Here is an 18,140-nt window from a genome sequence, read left to right as displayed (position 1 = left end):
CTCCTGAGCAGTCCTCTTCTGTGTCCAACACAGACAACGGATGTGCTCAGAATGTCCACAGCAGATCTCAGATTAATTACACAGAAACAGGAGTCATTACTTCACAATTTCTAATTAACAGTAGAACAAAAGCATTGAGGAGGAAAAGGATGGCTGACGGGTTTTGGCGTTAAAGATGACGAGATTTCCATGACAAGAGAGCAAGCGCTGAGAAAACAGATGTGATTCAGTAAGAGCTTTTATCTGCAGAATTAATTTTGAGAAATACAAGCATTAATGATGGCCCTGATGCAAGACAGAAGCAACTGGGTTTCTCACCCGTGATGCAGTTTGTGTTCAGCAAATTTATGCATGCAGTTTGCCCTCCAGCACAGTGAACATCTTTAAAAAATAAAATAAAATAAGCCCCCTTGTATTCAGCTTTAAATAAAGGCCTCAGCTCTTTCATAATGGTTGTCCATCTCTTTTCATCCTTTGATGTCTGTGTGATAGAGGCCATCACAGAGACAGCCGTGGACAGTCCACCTCAACCCAGAATGCAAGATTGCCTCAGCAGGCTGACAGTTTACGTGATCACTTCCATTTGGTTTTATGTTTGTGAGCAATGTGTATCAGGTTCAGCAGTAATTAGAACCTAAAATGCAAGTAAAGTTTTTATTCAAGTTATGTACAAGGAATTATAGTTATTGAATAATAGTTATTGAATTCCATCTACTCAAAGTGATGTTAATCAGTGAAATCACCTGGTGGAGAACCTGCACCCTCTTGGCCCTTTCTGGAATGAGTTGAAGAGCTCTGCTGTATTAGATGCACACACACACACACAAAAGGCAAACAAAGACCTGGGGCAACAGAGAGGCAGAGGTAAACAAAAGCAGCACTCATTTGATTGGTAACACAGAAACAGTGGACAGAATGTGCACTAGAATACATGAAAGGTAGATCACCATGGTAGAACTGTGACCATATGTATTTAAAAGTCTGGTTAGGTCTTGGAGCAAGCACTGGTGCAATGTGTCACTGCATCTACCATACTATGGAAATACCCTTGGCTGAGGATGGCAACCACCCAGGCAGACCACTGGTCCATCCTCATGCTTAAAAATTAGCTATATAACTGTCATAGCCAGACATAGTTGACCAAATGGCAATACGGACTGGGTGTGTGGCACGCAGGCTCCACAGCCAAGGACAGAAAGGTGCTGCAGAGGGTCATAAATACTGCTTTAAAGATCATCGGCTGCCCTCTGCCAAGCCTGGAAACATCGCCACATCCTGATGCCTTCAGAGAACCAAGGCCATCACAGAAGACCCCTCACACCCCTGCCTACCCCGACTGACCTGTTGCCCTCCGGGAGATGCTACAGGTCGACAAAGTCCCACACCAGCAAAAGAAACTGACAAACAGCCCTCCCTGTGGGCCATATATACTGCAAACACTAAGGGTGTAATGGTACATGTATTTGTATAGAACTGTTCAGTACAGGGCTGTTCACGGGTGAGTTCGCGTTGGATGTGTTTACATTCAATGTTGCCAACTTAGCGACTTTCTCACTAAATCTGGCAATTTTCCAAACCCTCTTGACAACTTATTTTATCAAAAGCAAATAGCGGCAAATCTAGCTACTTTTCCTGGCATTACCAGAGACTTTTCTGATGTTTAGCGACTGAAAGTGAAAGTCTGTGTTGTCACTGAGTGGCAGCGGGTCTCCCCCTCCTCTGCTGCCTGCAGCAGCCTGTAAAGCACTGAGTGGAGGGATATCTACAATCCTCCTCACTCGGACTTGCTCAGCCTACTGACCTCATTTGCTGCACTGGGATTAAATAGTCCCCAGACTTTGAGAAGCCCTGGCCTTGAGAAGTTATTTTATTTTAATAAGTGATGGCCAATTTTAATGGCAAAATAAATAAACAAACCAAGAATAATGTTTATTTGTGGTTCTAAATATTTTTAAGGTGGTTTTACTCACTTTTTTGCCTCTCCCACAATGTTTTTGTTTTCAAAACTTTATTTAAAAAGATATTAACAAACATTAAATGAACAGTTAATATAAAGAGATAGAAAACAAAATAAACTGTACAAAAGTAAAGGGATTCTTGAACATTAATTCTCTTAAAAAATCCCTTATAGAGTGTGACAGTTTTGGACAAGTTCATTTTTCTGGCAAAAATGAAGGTTGAATAAAATTGAACAGGGCTTCATACTGGAACTGTTGTGCTGCGCTTCACTTGTGGAAAGGTTTTGTTAAAAGCTGTTTACTAGGAATGTGTTTTTTATCATATTTAATTCATTTGTCATTTATTTGAGAACATTTTATTTAACTTATTACCAGGCAGCACTTTGCAATTATTTTATTTTCCTGTTTGTATAATGTTACAATAAGTTGTAAAACAACAAGCAAATTTAGGTTTTGCATTCTGTTCCCATACTGTACCGAAAATGAACCGAACTGTGACCTCAGAACCAAGGTACGTACTGAACCGTGATTTTTGTGTATGTTACACCCATAGCAAACACCCATGGTTACAGACACACACACTACACTCACCCACAGACCTACTCCCATAAACACCCCCCGACGACAACCAACCCAATCTACCTCCCCTTCCCATTTCCACATTTTATGTTACAGCCTTAGAACAAAATTGATTTTTTTTTTTCCCACAAACTCCTACACACAATACTCCATAATGACAATATGAAAAAAATGGTTTTTTGAGATTTCGCAAATTTATTAAAAATAAAAAATAAGAAATCACGTGTACGTAAGTATTCACAGCCTTTGCCATGAAGGTCAAAATTGATATCCTGTTTCCACTAATCATCCTTGAGATGTTTCTACAACTTAACTGGAGTCCACCTGGGATACATTCAGTTGATTAAACATGATTTGGAAAGACACACACCTGTCTACATATAAGGTCCCACAGCTGACAGTGCATGTCAGCACACAAACCAAGCATGAAGTCAAAGGAATTGTCTGTGGACCTTCGAGACAGGATTGTCTCGAGGCACAAATCTGGAGAAGGGTACAGAAACATTTCTGCTGCTTTGAGGGTCTCAATGAGCACAGTGGCCTCCATCATCTATAAATGGAAGATGTTTGGATCCACCAGGACTCTTCTTAGAGCTGGCCACATGTCTAAACTGTGCAACTGGGGAAGAAGGGCCTTAGTCAGGCAGGTGACCAAGAATCCAATTGTGACTCTGTCAGAGCTCCAGCATTACTCTATGGAGAGAAGAAAATCTTCCAGGAGGACAACCATCTCTGCTGCAACCCAACAATCAGGCCTGAATGGTAGAGTTGCCAGATGGAAGCCACTCCTTAGTAAAAGGTAGATGGCAGCTCACCTGGAGTTGCCAAAAGGTACCTGAAGGACTCTCAGGCCATGAGAAACAAAATTCTCTGGTCTGATGAGACAAAGATTGAGCTCTTTGGTGTGAATGCTAGGCAGGCATCATGTTTGGAGGAAACCATCCCTACAGTGAAGCACGGTGGTGGCAGCATCATGCTGTGGGAATGTTTTCAGTTGCAGGAACTGGGAGACTAGTCAGAACTGAGGGAAAGATGAATGCAGAAATGTAAACACAGAGCCAAGATATCAAAGGTGTACATTCAGGACAACTCTGTGAATGTCCTTGAGAGGCCCAGCCAGAGCCCAGACCTGAATCTGATTGAACATCTCTGGAGAGATCTGAAAATGGCTGTGCACCAACGCTCCCCATCCAACCTGATGGGGCTTGAGCGGTGCTGCAAAGAGTAATGGGCAAAACTGCCCAAAGATTGGTGGGTCAAGCTTGTGGCATCATATTCAAGAAGACCTGAGGCTGTAATTGCTGCCAAAGGTGCATCAAAAAAGTAGTGAGCAAAGGGTGTGAATAGTTATGTACATATGGTTTTTTTTTTCAATAAATTTGCAAAAGTTTCAAAAAACTTTCATGTTGTCATTATGGAGTGTTGTGAGTAGAATTTTAAGGGGAAAAATTAATTTACTCCATTTTGGAATAAGGCTGTAACATAACAAAATGTGGAAAAGGGGAAGCACTGTGAATACTTTCGGGATGCACCGTACTTTGCCCAGGAAAGAACATTGTATTTAGCTCTCTATATTCACAGTGCTCTCTGATAAACATCACCTTCTGTGAAAAGGGATAACATCAATAACAACTTTCAGGGTCTTGTAGAATAATAATAATAAAAAAAACCCTGATGTGCCCATGTTTGCAAGTTCTAACACCTGTGAAACAGTGTCATCTTAAAGTCTGCCCAGACGAAACGTAGGGCAACAAGCAAATGGCAGTCCATGGGACTTCCTCTGAATCACTGTTCTGAAACACTCTGGTGTTGGACGATTGGGCTGGTGTAGAGTGAATAGAACTCAGCACACAGCCTTGGGGGGTGCCGGTACTTAGTGTGGTGGTGGAGGAGAGGTGGGACTGAGTTTGAAATTCTGCAGGTCAGGTGGTTTGTGAGAAAGTCTTTAACCCAAGCACAAATGGAAGAGGAGACGCCCAAGTCAAACAGTTTATAGATTAAAATGTCCATAATGATTCTATTAAACACTGAGCTGAAGTCGATGAAGAGCATCGTCATGTGGCTCTCCAGGTGACTCCAAGCAGTGTGACACAACAGCTATTTCATCCTTGGTGGACCTGTTTGTCCTGTAAGCAAACTGATGTGGATTGAAGGAGAGAGGTAAGCTGGCTCTTATGTGGTGTAGGACCATCTCAAATCACTGGTGTGAGTACCACCAGTCTGGAGTTTCCTAGGTCACCAGAGGTGTATCTTCATCTGCACCCAGATTGGCAGCCAATCGCCACATAGCTCCCTGTGTGCAGTTGAACACCTTGCACGGCAGCACCCTGAATTCAGTGTGTGAATGGGTGTGTCTTTGAATCTGAAGCATCACTGTAAAGCACTTTGAGCTTCTGATTTGAATTCAAAATTTCAATTTCAATCTTTTTAATTTTATATAGCGCCAAATCACAACAAAGCTGCCTCAAGGTGCTTCACACAAGTAAGGGCTAACCTTACCAACCCCTAGAGCAAGTACACAGGTGACAGTGGCAAGGAAAAACTCCCTCTGATGATATTGAGGAAGAAACCTCAAGCAGACCAGACTCAGGGATGACCCACTGCTTAGGCCATTCTAACAGTTACAAGGTTTTAATTTACAAGCTTTACAAAGGTAAAGAAAGAGAAAACAGGAAATCAAAACAACATGACATAATAACAAAAGAGTATGTATTTGACGAGAAGTCCACGCAGGCGGTTATGCCACAGGTGGCGGTCGTCCAGCATTCCTCATGCTGTCAGTGGGCCTGTTCCCGTGGCAATGTCCATTCCAAATGCAGACTGCAGTGTGCAGCACCAGCTTCAGGTGTGGCATCTCATGGCCAGTCTGGCACCCTGTGTTTAGTAGACATCACGCTATCTGTGCTTTGGACAGAGAGAAAAAGAGCAGAATCAGTCAGCTGAAAAAACTACACACTATTCAAAGGCACTATAAAAATGCAATATTATGATTATAACACTCCTTGTGTTCAGATCTGACAGAGTTTGGCTCTGTTACTGTTAATAGATGTAGAAATAATTAGTTGCTCTGATTCACCTGATCCTAATTCCTACTAGTAATGGCAGGGTCCTGTGCCCCTGTTTCGGGTCTGGATGTCAGTATACAGCATCACTGAGACAGGGCAAAATAAAATTAGGACCAAATCAGGTTTGGGTTATGGTGTGGGCATGTGAAGGCATATAATCCATTTTTAAACACTAATTTGAAAGTCCCCGCCTCTCATCCAATGATGACTGCGACAGGCTCCAGCTCCCCAGTGATCCTTAATAGGAATTAGCAGGTATTAAAAACGAATTAATGAATGACTGAATTTAAAAGCCAACAAGAGTAAAAATCTGACAGAGATCAGTGAGCATGTGAAAGTGGCGATGCCTGGGTTTTTCTTTTCTGGGTTTTTCTCCCTCCTGTTCACTGAGTAAATCTTTCGGAGCAGGTGTGTGTAATAGTGTATTTTTTCTTCTCAATTATAGATGAGACGTTACACAAGAAGCTGGTGCTGCTACTGAACTATAAGGGATAAAGAAAGCAACAAAATATGCTTGCCCAGGAGAGTGCTGTTATGAAAGAGCATAAAAATTATGTAAAGCAGCCTTTTTTTTAATGCACCTGGAGAAATTGATGGACTTGGAATATAAAACAAAGTCCTTTGATGTCCATATATTTTTTTTTGTGCCCTTTGTAGTAATGATTCTATCTATTTTTAATTGCATAGGATGGTAAAATTCTACATCATAAAATGTATTAAATGGTTCAAAAGTATTGGACAAAATTTAGGCACCTATCATGCTCAGCCCCGGCTCAGGGTTTAGGTCTCAATTCTCTGCGTTATTTCCTCGGCAGTTTCTCGGTTTTACTTTGCATTTGTTTACACCTCATAATGTTAGTCTCAGTTTGGTTCTGTTTATTGTTTTTCTTTGTTTATGATTTAGTCACTGGTTTCATTCTTTACCTTATCATTCATTGTGTGTCAGTTATTCATTGCTTTATTCTGTAGTTTGTTATTGTGTTTGTTCACTCGTGGTCCTTTAAGTTACATTAGTTTTGTTTTGTTCTTTTAATCACATTTATTGTATTATGCTTAGTCACAGGATTTTGTTATTATTTATCTTCAATGTTGCTCGTCATATTATGTTCCATTTGTCATATTGCATTCTCAGTTTTACAGTTATCTTGTTTTATTTATTGCATAATTCTATAGAACCTTCCACACCCTGCTTCACATCACCTTGATTAGTTTGCTCCTTATTTAAGCCCTCACAGTTCCACAGTTCACTGCCTGATTGTTGACTCTGCTCACTTTCTCACCTCTCGTTCCTGGCCAGTTTGCTCTCATGTGTTTTTTTGACCTTGCTTGTGTACTCCGACCTCCACCTCACCATTGCCCTGAACTCAGCCGGTTTTTGACTCTGCCTCTGTTTTACCTGTTTAACTCGTCAATGAACTTTGCTCGTTTCTGGAGCACAACCATGGCTGCACCATGTCTGATACCTCTGCATGTAAGTCTGACTACCTGTGTAGCGAACCCCATGCCCGGTCACCAAATAAACCTTTTTATCAATCTAAAACAACCATGCCCGTGAGTCTGCATTGGTCTCCTCCCATTTTCTGTGACTGCCATAGCAGAAAAAACATTGCATCAAGAAATCGTTAATGGAAAAAGACATAGCTTCTGACAGTTTGCCAATTATTTGTACAATCATGGTGAATTCTCTTATCAAAGGGTGGGTCAGAATGGTAAACTAAGTTGAAAAGAGCAAATCTGCTTTTTTTTGTGGGTAATGAGTAAAATTAAGCACTGCAGTTGATCCTTCTGACCATGTCTTCATTTATCATCATCTGAATCAGTCGGATTCTGCATCAGATGCTCTCTCACTTCCTGGTTTCCCGTTAGTACAAATCTGAGGTAGACATCTGCACAAGACAGTGCATGACAAATTCATTTTTGCTGCAGGAGCATACACCCTTAGAATCACTTTTCTGGCATTTGCAGTACACTGTTTTCAGTACACTGGGTGAAACTGGATCACCTGACATCCAGTCAAAGACATAAGTGTCACCCTCAGTCTTCCAACCATGACCATCTGGAGATCGAGCATTGATGTATGGCAGAAGGGACCTACAATGAACGGCTGCTTGATAGTTTGCCCTTTTCACATGGTGCAGTAGACCATCCTGGTTGTGAGGCAGCAACTGAGAATGTGATCTACATGTTAGCCGAAACAAGGTATACCTTTCAACATTCACATGTGAACATTCCTTGTGATCATACATTGCACAAACAAATCTCTCAGTGGATGGCTGTACAGATTCTGAACTCTGGTACTCTGTGCACAACTCAGCAAACAAGGTTTCAAAGTCATCTGACTTCAGGAGTAAATCAAGGGCTTTTACTTTGCCCATTCCTTTGAAGACACTCACTGAGTCACATCCAGTGAATGTGTGGAAGCCAAGCAATGCTCTGCATTTTTCTTTCCCGAGTGTTTCAGCAAGCTTAGAGATACTCTATATATAGCTGAAAATGGGAAGTGAGACAGTATAGTGTAGCCCCCTATTATCCACAGTCTAAACTAAGCCTAATAGGTATGATTAAAAAGAGCTAATTAACTACTTCGGAGCAACTTTTGACGTGTGAACTTTTTGAAAATTGCTTGAAAATGACATCCTCTCTGAAATAAAAAAGAAATTAAGTTGCCCCTTGAGAGTCACCACGAAGTGACAAGATACAGCTTTTGCCTCAAGGCCGAATAACAAAATCAATAAACCTAAGTCTTCAAACCATAGCAAGCAATTTTATTATTCTTGTAATCTTGTATTTTTCGTTGGTAGTTTCATTTAAGAAACTGTTGAGCATGCAGCCATATATAAGATTTTATTATTATTATTATTATTATTATTATTATAACAAGTTATCTTAATTTACAATTTATTTTTCAAATAAATTCTTTTCAATTCACCAAAGAAAGTAACCAATTTAGTTATCTAACAAATAACTACTTTGTAGGTTTCAACACTGAGACAGCTGCTGATGATCACACAATAATAAATTAAAATGTTATTTGTGTGTTTGTGTGTGTGTGTGTGTGTGTAGCAAAATGAGCAATATGTGCAAAATGAGGCCAACATGCAAGGTGATTCAATTAATCAGTAGTTACATGTATTTTATTTTACGTCAAGAAAAGCTTAGCTACCAGCAAAAATGTTGACTATTCATTTACATGCTACTGATTTTATAGTCCCTGTGGATAATGTGATGCAAAGCATTCATGTCCCTGCAGAGCTGAGGTCTCTGTGTTCGGTAAGGTATCGTGCTTACAGACACACAGTGTGACATTATGGATCACTGCCCTTAAGAGGTTAATCCCATTCAAATAGCATGTTGAAATGATCATGATATGGATTTTTCACACAGCCGAGCCTCATTAATGCTCTCCCCTTGCATGGAAATGACATAAAATATTAATTCCACCATGCTCAAGTCTTTTGGATGCATGATTTATGATATGAACATGAGTATCACCAAAACATGCAGGGGTGCTTCAAAAATGTATACAGACAGGGAAACAGCAGTGTGTCAGTACCGTTGCTATTTTGTCTGTTTGATTGTTCTCATTTTACTCTCTATTTGTGTGTCTGGTGCCTATTCATTGTATGTTTCTTAAAAGATCTAAGATAAACTGGACAATCAAGGATCTGATGCAAATCTGGTTAATTTGGTTGTTTGAAATCAACTGAAGATTTGATTGGACAACTGCAATCAATCATTCAACATGATAATGCAGACCTATGCAGTTATTGACTAAGGTAACTACACACACACACACACACACACACACATACACACATATACGAGGTCTGACCTTTTTATTTTTTTCAAAAACCATATGGATTTGAATCACGTGTGATTGCATCAGCCAAGCTTGAACCTTCGTGCGCATGCGTGAGTTTTTTCACGCCAGTCGGTTGCATCATTCGCCTGTGAGCAGGCTTTGTGTGAGCAGTGGTCCACCACTCTCGTCGGATTTTTATTGCGAATAAAATGTCTGAACGATTTGGAGCTTTGCTGCATCAAATTTTTCCAGAAACTGTGAGAGACCTCCAGGTGGACACCATTCGGAAAATTCATATGGCTTTCACATGGCTTTCGGTTGCGTCATTCGCCTGTGGGCAGGCTTTGAGTGAGCACTGGTCCAGCCCCCTCGTCGGATTTTCATTGTCAGGGAAATGGCTGAGCAACTGCCGCTTTGCTCCATGAAAATTTTTTCAGAAACTGTGTGAGACAGCAGGTGGAAACCATTCGGAAAATTCAGATGGCTTTCTGTGAAGATTCTATCGGCGTCACACAGATTAAGGACCATTACAACCGGATTAAAGACGGCCCACACCGGCGGAGGGCGCACCGCGCTCCAAGCGGCCATCGACAGACTGAAACGACCAGATCATTTCCAAAGTGAAGGCTGTGTTGATCCGGGACGTCGTGTGACTACCAGAGAAATAGCAGAAAATGTGGACATCAGCACTTTTGCGGCACATTCCACTGTTACAGGAGATTTTGTAATGAAAGACATGCGGAGGAATTCGCGTGTCGGGACGGAGCCGCTCATGGCGCACAACAAACACCTCCGTGTTGGAAGTCTCACAGGACAAGTTGTGACATGCCCAGCTGTTACACAATTTCTCGGATACTCACTCGACTGAAAAGCCACCGAAAGCCGTTTGAATCTTCCGAATGGTTTCCAACCACTGATTGGAAACCATTCAAGCACTTCTCCTTGAGGTAGCTTGAACAATCAAGTAATCTACCAGACTTAAAAAATGTACAAATTTCCATGTTATTTTATTTGTCAAAAAATAAATGTCCAAGGTTCCTTATGTTAAACAAGAAATTATCTAATCTGAAATAAGAGGTGGTTTTAATTTACAGATGAAAGCTTTCTAAAGAACCATTTATTGATTTTGGTATTTTAATTATAAGTGTTCTAATCTTTTTAAACAGTAATCAGAAATTTTGAGGTAACAAACAACAACAAAAAACATTTCCAAGGATTTTTCTTCAGAAAACTGCTCTATAAATAGTAAAATAACTATCTATTGCATTAAAAACCTCATCATTTATGTAATCATCATTTGTTCTTTATTGTTTAAAAGACCAGCACTCCATCGACGTGAGAACAAATTAAACTGAAACAAATAAACAGTTAATAATTATTAAAAAATATTAAAAACAGTTAATAAAATAATTATGTTACCTATAAGATAAATGGCATAGGTAACATAATTATTATGCAATTCAGACAATATACTTTATGTATTTGAAATAAATAGTCATTATTATTGATTTAGAGTAATTCTATTTCATTAATACTAAATACATAAAGCTGAGGATTATGCATTTCAAATAAATAGGATTAATGGATATGCATCCTGTAAGGTTTATTTGGTAGGTTTGTATTAAAATTATCTAAAAAAAAAGTCAATGGGAATTTGTCATGTAATAAAATTACATAAATTTAAAAGTTAGGGTAAATATTTCTGTGAGTGCAGATTACTAAAACCAAGCTTCTGCATCCTGTTAGGCAGAGGTGGGACGAAGTCACCATCAAGTCAGTCTCAAGTCGGGAATCAGCAAGTCCCAAGTCATAATAACCACCAACTGTTTGCAAGCTGACTTGAGACTTGACTTGGGACTTGTCCCACCTCTGCTGTTAGGCAAATAGGGCATTTTTTGGCGCGGAGTGGCAATCCCTTTTCATGCACACGTACTCTTACTACTGAGCAAAACATGAGCTGCTAAAAGAAAGAAACAAGCAAAACTAGGACTGCAAGCAGTCATACACGGGCCCTCGTTCCGCGCGACCGCCTACCCAGGCCAGTGGGTGCCCTTGTGACCACATGTGGGCATGTGCATGCAGGGGTAACCACTCATCACACAGTTAAAATTTTAAACAAATCATACAATGCATCAAGGAGTTATGACATGTTAATTGTTCATCCACTAGGGGGCACTCAGTGTACAAACAGAGGGGCTGGGTGTGTTCAGGGGCCAACCGTCATCATACATGTGAAGTTTCAAGTCAATCAGGCAAAGAATGAAGGAGTTATCATGACTTGATGTTCTATGGCAAAGGGTCAAAATGGTGGCACCATAGCGGCCACACCCTTCAACATAGAGAAAAGCTTTCGATAACTTTTGTTCAGTATCATCTTTGGATGCTGTCAAAGAAATTTGAAGTGCATTGGACAAAATCCCTGGGAGGAGTTTGTTCAAATACAACATGTGGAAATCACGCCAAAATGAGAAGAAAATTCAAAATGGCTGACTTCCTGTTTGGAGTAGACTCATGGTGCAAGAGACTTTTTTGTACGTCTATGAAAGTCACACATGTGTACCAATTTTCATCTCCCTACTCCAAAAAAACCCCTATGTGGAGGGGTTTTTGAAAGTTTCAAAGGGGCGGTATTGAGGCATTTTGCCCCACCCATGGGCGACGCCCCTATGAATTGTAAGAGGTTGTCATGCTCGACCTGTGTATCAATTTTCATGATGATGTGACAAAATTAAAGCCGTCAAAATGAAGAACGTAATTTCATGGCGAATGGGCAATATTCGGCACGCCGCCACACGGACGCGGTTACTCGTAACTTCACGGCGTTCATCGCCTACATTCACCAATTTGGTCTGCATGTTTTAGAAGTGGAATGAAGTTGATTGGGTTAAGTATGTGACATCAGGACCTCTTAAAGTAAAAATAGGACATTTCCCACCACCACCGGGGGGCGCTATGGCGCAGGTGGGAACTTAAGATATGTAGACGTTCAGGGCGGAGCCCTCATCATGTCCAGCAAGTTTGAAGGATCTACGATGATGTATGTGGGCGTGACAGCCGTTCGAAGTGAAATGGCGTGCTCCGAAAAGCTCGCCAAATTTTGACGACCCCTAGCAGCCACGCCTTTTGACTTAATTAGAATCTTTTGATAACTTTTGATCACCATTGTGTTGTGATGATTTTGACCAAATTTGAAGACGATCGGATAAAATCCCTAGGACGAGTTCGTTCAAATGTAAGTAGTGGAAATGGCCAAAAATGGCAAAAATTTGCTCAAAATCGAAACTTAAACTCAAAATGGCTGACTTCCTGTCGATATTTCACCATGACAGTAAGAGACTTTTTCGTGCGTCCTGGCAGCCCAATGCGGAGGGGTTTTTGAAAATTTCTAGGGGGCGCTATTTCGCGATTTTTCTGCGACCAAAATATCGAATTTCAGATCCAGCCGGACGACTTTGGAAAGTTTGGTGAGTTTTTGAGCATGGGAAGAGACCGAAATTTCGATTTCAAGAGTGAGAATAATAATAACAATAATAATAATAATAATAAACAGCGCAATTACAATAGGGTCCTCGTAGGACGTTGCCTACTCGGGCCCTAATGAAACACACACCTGGAGATGCGAGCTTCTGTTGTTCAAAAAACATAAAAAAAAAATAAGTTATGCACCTGTAAAGGATCTGATTTCCAAAGTGTCAACAGAACACTGGAATGGCCGTAGAGAGGACAAAATGAGAGGAAAAAGTATTGCATCGGAAATCTTAATGTATGTGTGTAACATGATTCATTGAAGCGATTTGATTCATTTTTGCGCATGAGATAAATACTTAAACAATTACGGCAGCACATGAGAAAAGTCACTGGAAAGGTGTCACATGCACCTTTCTCTCTGTGCAAACAAAATCTATTCTGTGCTCAATAAATATATTACAGTTTAATAAATCATTTTAAGGAACTTGGGTTGACTTAATTAACCTCAGAAAGGACAAAGCAAGTCATGTATTCTAAAACACTTAACTAAATACTCAAATTAGGCTGACTATAAAAGTCGGCATGTACACAGTAGAGGCTTAGTTGAAATTAACTTTTTTTTGTTTTAAGTTGAACAGTGCATTTTTTTTATGTGTCATGGATGGCCAGCTTAAGGCCACTGTTGCTTGCTGTGTACTGTTATCTGTGTACCGTATTTTTCTCTTTAAAGCAAATTCAGCAAAAAAAAAAAAAAAAAAAAAATAAAAATTAGCATCTAGTCCATCCAGAGCCCCTTTAATCAAAGATTTTTGTATTCCTGCATAACTGATTATAAGAACACAGTAATTACATAAAGGCCCCAAGAACTGATTTCATGATAAAAGATCAGCTTTAGGGTTCCTGGACCTTCCATTTTATTTGGTTCAGGTCCAGCACAGTAACGCTGAGAATTGGTTGACTTCCTTTTGAAATCATCCCTCAAAGGTGTAATTCATCCAAGAAACAACCACAGGTGAAAACATACCACGTTTACTGAGGATAATACATTCTCCCCAGAATAATGGGTGAGTGTTGGTGTCAAATTGAGAATCTACAGGGAGGAAACTGTTTGGCTGAGTGGAGCAAGAGAGAATTTGCATCTGTTTAACTTTCATTCTCCTTGGATCTGACTGAGCTGAAAAGAGTGAGTGTAGAAGTCAGTCACAGTTGGCCATACCTTGGCCGTGCTTTCCAGCTGTCCCGCTTATGCCAGCAGTGAATGTGGCGGGTACACAGGCTCTCTCCAACCTGCTCCGCCGTGCCTCTCACCCCAAGCTCAAAATAGAATCCAACCTCATTTCACATCCTGTGAAGCTCTAGTTTTTGCACCAGAGGGGTCATAACGTTTCTGACAGATCGTGTGTGCAAATTAAGAGAAGAACAAAGCCTGTTTGTCTGAAAAACACATCACTCCAGGGAGGAACTTGAAAAACCTTAAAGGGAAACTCCTGGATCTGGGACCTGGGGCCTATTTTTAGATGTTTTTGGGAACAACTTTCTATTTGAGACAAAAGCAAATTATTTGAATCTGTTCTGTACTGAGTTTGACTGCACTCTTCCACTTTATAAAACCTAAATAATACAAATACAAAGAAAGAGATCATTATTAATATGAGAAATATTTCAATATTTCACATTATTTCAAGGCCCATAGTTAGGGGTGTTCATTACATTCTAATGCATACTATATTAACCATCATTTACCATAGGTAAATGTGTCCTGAAATGTCAACCTATCACAAGGCTATAAAATAAATATAGTAATATCATCCTGAAATATCAAACTGTCCTGAGTTTATAAAACAAAGACATAATCTCACCCTGACTTATTTAGGTTTCTTCATTTGCTCCTACAGGCTGCAGCTGTCAATATATTCAGTTCAAATAAATATGGAGAAACTTCAAATTCAAATGGTTCACATGCACATCAGAAATTATCAAAATACTGTATCAGCCATGACTTTGTAAATAGACTTCACTACTTTGCTGGTAAACAACAAGAACGCAGTGCTCATCAATATGTGACTTGTATGGACTTTGGCCTTGTTCACACAAACACTCAAAATGAGACTTTTAGAATATCCAGACTGTATCTAACTTGATTTTTCTGGCAGTCTGGACAGCGAAAAACCACGAGATTTTATTTTTCCAAAGTGGTTTCAAACTGTCAAAAACAACAGAGCATGAAGGAGAACAATAAACTTTGGATGGACGAGGAAATAAAGTACCTGTTAGCTATCTCAGCTTCACATACCCATCTCGGACAGAAATGGACACGAGTTGCTGTCATCTATGTTTTTCTTGGGTGTAGCCTGTTACCATAGCAATCAATATGGATAAAACTGTGTCAATGTGGACACACAGATCAGATCTGGTCACTTTGTTTATATAATGTGGACAGTCAAAAAGTGAGATCTGATTTGAATCAGATTGGCAATAAATCTGATTTGAAGTGGCATTGTAAACAAAGCCTTAGTGGAGTAGGTGCTTTTTTAATCAGTCATTTAAAAAAAAAAATCTTTACATTTACTGAGATAAATTATGCACCAACGTACCTCCAAGAGGGATCTGCTCCATGTTTCCTGTCACATCTAACAAGATTTTAACCTATTCTAGCTTGTAACATAAAACGGGTAAAATAAGTATTGAACACATCACCATTTTTCTCAGTAAATATATTTCTAAAGGTGTCATTGACATGATAGTTTCACCAGATGTGAGTAAAAGCCAAAGTAATCCATACATGCAAAGAAACCAAAACAAATAAGAAATTAAGTTATGTGTAATAAAATGGAATGACACAGGGGAAAATATTGAACACGCTTACTGAAATGTATTTATTACTTCATGCAAAAGCCTTGTGTTGGTACTGACAGCTTCAAGATGCATCCTCTATGGAGAAATTAGTCACATGATTTGCTCAAGTGTGATTTTGTTCCATTCTTCTACACAAACAGTCTTCAACTCTTGAAGGATCCTCTTGTATGATTTCTGATCTTTAGTTATTTTCATAGATTTTCTATTGGATTTAAGTCAGGTGATTGGCTGGGTCATTCTATCAGCTTCATTTTCATTCTCCAAAACCAATTGAGTTTCCTTGGCTGTGTTTGGGATCAGTCTTGTTGAAATGTCCACCCTTGTTTCATTTTCATCATACTGGTAGATGGCTGCATATTCTTTAGAGAATGTCTTGGTACATTTTTTCCATTCATCCTTCCTTCAGTTTACTTGTGGGGTATGCTAAAAAAACAGCCCCACAACATAATGTTTCCACCTTCAAACTTCACTGTTGGTGTGGTGTTTATGGGTTGATGTGCCATTTATGGAATGTATTTTGGGATCCATTCCAAAGAGTTCAATTGTGGTCTCATTTGACCAGACTATATTCTCCCAGTATTTCACAGGGTTGTTTAAATGCTGTGCAGCAAACTTTAAATGAGTTTCATCATGCTTTGCTTCAGCCTTACGTGGTGAGCTTGCATTCAGGCAATGGCAGTTCAGTGCATTGCTTATTGTTTTCTTTTACACAATTGTACCTGCTAATTCCAGGTTCTTCTGAACCTCTCCACAAGTGGTCCTTGGCTCTTGGACAACTCTTCTGATAATTCTTGTGAGGAGCACTTGGTCATGTCGGTTTATGGTGAAATGATGTTCTCTCCGTTTCCAGATTATTGCCCTGACAGTGCTCACTGGAACACTCAGAAGTTTAGAAATCCTTCTGTAACCAATGTCATCGGTTTGTTTTGGAGCAATAAGGTTGCAAAGATCTTGAGAGAGCTGTTCGCTTTTACCCATCATGATATGTTTATTGTGTGACACCTTGGCAATGAGACACCTTTTTATAGGCCATCAGTTGGGACTGAACAATCTGACATTAATTTGTACTGACAAGGAGCAGGATTACTTTCTTATTACTGATAGATTTCAGCAGGTGTCTTGGCTTTCCATGTCTTTTTGCTCCTCCCTTTCTTCAGGTGTTCAATACTTTTTCCTGTGTCATTTCATATTATTAAATATAACTTTATTTATGGACATCTATGATTTGATTTCCCTGTATGTGTGGCTTACTTGGGTTGTTACTGACATCTGGTAAAAATTTCATGTCAGTAGCACCTTCAGAAATATACTTACTGAGAAAAATGGTAACGTGTTCAAGACTTATTTTACCTGTTAGCTGTTTAGCCCATAGTGGTTTTAACTTTCAAACTAAATACTGGACCAATTAAAACAGCTTTTGTCCAGAAAAAACTGAATCCTGAAAACTGAATCCAAAAACATCTAAACATAAAATACAACTTCAAAACTATCAGAGTTCCCCTTTAATGGATCATTTCCCAGTTCATGGTGCTTCTTTCTGTATTAAGGCATGTACTTTTTAAAAACTAAAATACAAAACTGGTATTATTTTAAAACACTCTGTGTTAATCTACAGCAACAATATAAAACAGGGCTTCTGCTTGGCTGAAACTCCACTCAGTCCACAGTGGGACATTTATTTATGCTTTAGTAAATTCTGTGGAGATAAATTGTGTAATCTGACATTTGGCCAACCCAGTCTCACAGTTGTGATTCAGCAGCACGAAATATACATTAATCTATTGGTTCGTATAATTGTGACGAAAAGTGCCTCATTTTCTTCACAGCAGCACAAATACATTCTAATACATTCGTGAAGGCTCCATGAGATTAAAAGTGAAGCGGGGGGGGGGGGGGGGTATGGTTATGGTTGGGGGTAGGAGTAGGGTTGGTAATAGTGAATTTAAAAAAACCCGTCACGAAAATCTGACTCATTTCACGGCGGGAGCACAAAACAAAAACGTGAGACTAGGCTGCATTTGGCTGAAATTCAGCATCAGCAGTAACCCCCATCTCACAAAAACATATAAATGAATTAAACAATATGCCAGGAGTTCTGCAGGATGGAGGACACTGAATTGACACCAGCGCACGTTGTCAGTTATGATCTCGCTCAAGGAATCCTTAGGGTAAAATGTTGTGCTTTCACCAAAAATCAATGTATGTGCAAGTACAGACCTTGCACTGTAACTGGTAACAAAGTAAGACACACCTGATGACCCCAATGCAGAGAACAAACAACAAAGTGAGTCCAAAGTTCCTTAATTAAAGTTCAATAACAGACCAAACTCAAAGCACAGTACATCAGTCAGTGTAGTAACGGTGTCCATGAGGGAATTACCAAAAGGCAGGGGAGAAGTTCAACTCAGTTTA

At 39.7% G+C, this 18,140-nt stretch overlaps 1 protein-coding gene and 1 long non-coding RNA gene across 2 annotated transcripts in view; both read right to left on the bottom strand.

Moving 5' to 3' along the window:
• slc35f3b (solute carrier family 35 member F3b) overlaps window positions 1-18,140 on the bottom strand; it is a 214,089-nt gene that overhangs the window by 167,570 nt on the left and 28,379 nt on the right. The window lies entirely within an intron of this gene.
• LOC117523322 lies at window positions 1,440-18,017 on the bottom strand. Its single transcript, XR_004564476.1, has 4 exons — window positions 18,003-18,017; window positions 11,357-11,361; window positions 6,788-6,791; window positions 1,440-1,580 (listed from the first exon to the last, which is right to left on the bottom strand). It is a non-coding gene; the product is annotated as an uncharacterized LOC117523322 (long non-coding RNA).

Source organism: Thalassophryne amazonica, chromosome 13 (assembly GCF_902500255.1).
Source record: "Thalassophryne amazonica chromosome 13, fThaAma1.1, whole genome shotgun sequence".
Classification (NCBI taxonomy): Eukaryota; Metazoa; Chordata; class Actinopteri; order Batrachoidiformes; family Batrachoididae; genus Thalassophryne; species Thalassophryne amazonica.
Note: the sequence above shows the minus strand (reverse complement) of the source record. Positions and strands in the feature narration are given on the sequence as shown.